General features: G+C 49.0%; 1 pseudogene; it reads left to right on the top strand.

Moving 5' to 3' along the window:
* The first annotated feature begins 1,358 nt into the window (after window positions 1-1,358).
* LOC116080413 overlaps window positions 1,359-4,439 on the top strand; it is a 96,450-nt pseudogene continuing 93,369 nt past the window's right edge.

The following is a 4,439-nucleotide window of genomic DNA, read 5'->3' as shown; positions in this document are numbered from 1 at the left end:
TCCACCCCTCACCTCTGCATTCCACATCCTCTGTGTGGCATAGGGCACAGCCTGTGTGCAGCTGTCCCCACCGAGCAAATGCCTCTCTCTCAATATAGCTGATCAGAGCCCCATCGCCCATCCCCACCCTCCCCACACTGAGAAGTGGGCTCCTTCCTGAGGGCCTTGGAAGTGGCCCACGGGAGACAAGCAGTGGGGGGTGGGGGGTGGGGTGAGTCTGGCCCGAGTGTCTGTCTGTTTGTCTTCCCTCACTAGGACAGAACGAACTCCGTGACGCATGGCCACATGTGGAGGAGGAAGTCTGCCTTGGCTCTCATATCATTGTACGGGTTCTGGTGCAGGCCAATGTGGGCGTGTGCAGCTGGGAACTGAAGCTGAGACCATGGAGGACACCACCTTTCTCCTGGCTCATTCTCTGTCGTTTGCTTACCTGGCTTCCTCACACAACCAGAGACCCCCTTGCTGGCGGTGGTGCTACCCACCACTGGCACCACTCTCCCGTGTCCATGTCTCACAGAGAAGAATAAGCACGCTTCCTGCAGACTACTCCGACTGATGCATTCTCTCAGAGAAGGCTATGTGGCTAGGGCTAAGATAAAGTCAGCCAGAAAACAAAAGTCAAAAAAAAAAAATCAAAAACAAAAACAAAAAAAAACCTAGGCTGTCCAGTTTCTCCCTCCATGTACATATAACAGGTCGTCCCTTGTTTCTGTTCACATAGCTCTGGCGTCTCAGGACTATCACCATGTAGCCAAGGATGTCCTGCTTATACCACCAAATAGCCCATGCTGTCCACCATCTTTGTGCTTGTAGCCTAGGCTGTTCTATTTCTCACATAAACACACACACACACACACACACACACACACCCCTGACCAGGAGGGATGGTCAAGCCACCATGCTGTGTTCTATGTCTACAATGCTGTCAGCTTCTCCCTCTAGAGAGAAGCTGAGATGACAGTCATCATGGAGACACCATGGGGTGAAGGAGGAGCTGCTTCCCTCCTGCAGCCTTGGGCCCTGTGGACAGAGGAGACCACAACCTCATGGCGGATCCTATGGACCCTGTACCCATCCCTGCCAGCCAGGTGCCCAGCAGCAACATCCATCTGATGGCCTCCATGTCTCGGGGACCTCAGGTCACGATGGCTTCTGATTGGTGGGACCATGGCTGGACTGGTCTCTGCCCTTAAGATAGAACCAGTAGCCTCCTGGATGCAGACAAGAGGAGGGCCCCTGTGACCAAGGGTCATTGGCAGAGTCCAGAGCTCAGCACACACTGAGTCAGCAGAGCCTTGGCTTCCCCTGGGCATGGACTTCCCCTTCACGTCCTCTCAGGGGGAGACGACCCCAAAAAGATGAACGGAAGCTCAGTGATTAAGAGTGCCGACCACTGTACCAGGTTCAATTCCTGCAGCAGCATTATGGCTCAAAACCATCTGTAAAGGTTTTTGGTGCCCACTTCTGTTGTATTTCTAAAGACGGCTCCTCTGTGTTCACATATATAATATAAATTAAAAATTCTTTAAAAAAAAAGAAAGGAAAGGAAAGGAAAAGAAAAGAATAAAAAACTTGGGAGCCATTAAAAAGTATACCATTTGCTCCTACCTGATGTATAAAAGAAAAAAATATTCACTGGCCTCCGTGAAGGTCGGTGGTTAAATTGTACATGGTCATTACCGGCTGTGGATTCAGCTGCAGTTCTTTCAGGAGTCACACTTTCTCACACATGCACGCACACGCGAACATAAACACACATACACACACCACCCGCATGTACACGCACATACACACGGGGACCCACTATGTGCAGAGGGCAAGTTTGACCCATAGATCCAGGCATCAGCTGGATGCCTGGGGATCCTTCGAGGATGCTGTTGCTAGGAAACAGCACCTTATGAGTTCCGGTGGTTTTTTTGTTTGTTTGTTTGTTTTTTGTTATTTTGTTTTTAATTATTATTCCTTGGAGGCTTGTGACTTCATTACTGGTGCCTGCTCTGCTCCAATTCTGGCCCGTGAAGTCCCTGGCACTGGTAGGAGAAGAACCCTGTATTCTGTTCTACAATAGCATCCCGTTGTTGTTAGACCAACCCTGGGTTTCATCTGGGATTAGTTGTGCACCAAGCAGCTTGTAACGTCATCATCTGGCTCCCGCCTCTCTCTGTTTCTGCGGGGCAACATCAGGGCATTGCTAGGACACGAACCCTGTGTCCTGTCCAGCGTTGGCCTCCGTGGGGCTTTCGTGACGCCTGCACCCCATGCTGCTCTTGCTCAGCCCCTGTGAGCATTTGAGCTCAGTTCCTGAATGCCCTCTTGCTGCCCCCAAGCAGATACCCCTTTCACCTTCCTCCTCCTGTGAGGTTATTCGCCTGCAGAGAACTCTGAGTGCCTCCACCCAGGTCTAGACCCCTGTCCAGCACGGTACCCCACCAGATCCTCATCCTCTGACATCACCTCCCAGGGGAATCCCACTGGAAGAGTCCAGGCTGGTCCGTGTCCCTTGAGACCCTGCGAGAGGCATGCACTGCCACAGACCACGCATGTGTCTCATGGGGCCAACCTGACATGGAGGTAATGAGATGCATGGTGATGCCAGTGGGCCATTCCCCCACTCCACACCCTACACGTGCAGAGAGCACAGATTGGACGCCTTTTTCTGGAGAGGGAACCAAGTGCCCACCTGGAGACAGGGCTGCCAGAGTCCTGTCCCACAGCTGCCAATCCCCACCCAGGGCTCCTCTGTACAGCATCCCACTGCCACCTTCAGCTCCAAACGACTCTGCCAGGGGCCCTGACATGATGGCAGCTAGTGCAGAGCACCCTCTGAGAAGAATGGGACAGAGGCACTGACTCCTCATGCCAGACCCACCCCACCATCTAGCAGCTGCTGTCTACAAATGCTGAGCCACCAGGAAAAGTCCTTCAGTCCCAGACCTTGGGATTCAGGACAGGACATCTTACAGGGGTCCCCGTGAGGTGCCGAATTTAGCCCTCTCTATTTCACCCTGAGAATGGAGATCACACACCCCACCCCCGGCTTCCAGCCTCACTGAGAGTCAGTGATTGGCTACTGTTGGCTTTTAGCTCCTGAAAAACATTGGTCTCTATAGCGTCTGTGGTGTGTGGATCCGCCCAGCAGTCAGCGGCCATAGGCGATGCACTCCCAGCAGAACAAACCTCTGTCTTGATCATGCTAGATACAGCCATGGGTGCCAAAGCATCAAAGGTAAGGACAGGTCTATGTGATGACTAGAGCTGTGGCTGGGCTAAAAATCTCTCACACACCTTCACCAGCCCTGGGTCCCTGACACCCAGCCCCTGTGTAGACCGCACTTCCTTCCCTGTCTGAGGCAGTCTCTAACCTGAAGCTCCTGCATCTGTGTGTGTGTGGAAGGACCCACTTGCTTCCTCCCTGAAGACATGAGGCAGGGGGATGATCATGAGTGGAGCCCTGTGTAACCTTGCTTCCTTCCACATCAGCCATCTTTTCACCTGAAAAAGGTCCTGCATCTGTGTGTGTGAGGAAGAGATCCCTTGTCTCCTTCATGTGAATGTGAGCACACCCCACAGGGTCCCAGTCCATACCTCGCACACAGTGGGTGTTGTGTGTTATGTGTTGTGTGGTGTGGTGTGTGGTGGGTGGTGGGTGTTGTGTGGTGTGCCTTCTTTCCTCCAAGTCAGGTCAATGAATAGGAGCTTTATGTAAAAAGAAAAGAAATTTCAAGGAAAACTATTTATGTTCCAAGCAACATGGAGGACGTCTCTGTAGAAAAGCACATGGATCCTCACCTCTAAATCTGGGCAAAAGTAAACTCAAGATTATTGAATTTGGACCTGAATGCTTGAGCTGTAGTCTTGATATAATGAGTATTGTATGGATCCCAGTCAAAAAGGTCTGCAAAAGTACTGAAAAAAAATTAAACTTAAAAAAAGTCATAACTCAAACAAAGTATGAAACAAATATTTATTCTTAGTAAAAAAAGACAATACAATAAACTCCATGGCAAGATATTATTATAAGCCAATGTAATATTAACCATTCCAAAATTTATGTTAAAGTCTCTACTTAGTTCAGTGTGGATATTATGGGCAAAAGTATAAGATAGTTAAAAAAATACAAATCATATTCAATGTTCCATCTGTGTCACTCATTGAAATATAACCAAATTACATAAATTAGCACAACAGACAAACATCTGTGTTGTTGCAATGTAATCCCAGACAGCACCATTTCAAAACAAATACCAACTAAACATGAATGGGAACTACAAGGTTTATACTAAAAGGATTATTGCTAAATAAAATTCTCTCACATAAATGACATTTTTTAATTCTTTCCTTTGAGCAAAATATATGACGTTGTTCTCAATTTTCTTAATGAGGTGTGAACAAACATCAACCAACGAAATGTTTCATCAAATGGCACTGACTGCCAGGGA

This window comes from Mastomys coucha, unplaced genomic scaffold, assembly GCF_008632895.1.
Source record: "Mastomys coucha isolate ucsf_1 unplaced genomic scaffold, UCSF_Mcou_1 pScaffold6, whole genome shotgun sequence".
Taxonomy (NCBI): Eukaryota; Metazoa; Chordata; class Mammalia; order Rodentia; family Muridae; genus Mastomys; species Mastomys coucha.
The sequence above is the reverse complement of the archived record's forward strand: the minus strand, read 5'-3'. Positions and strand labels throughout refer to the sequence as shown.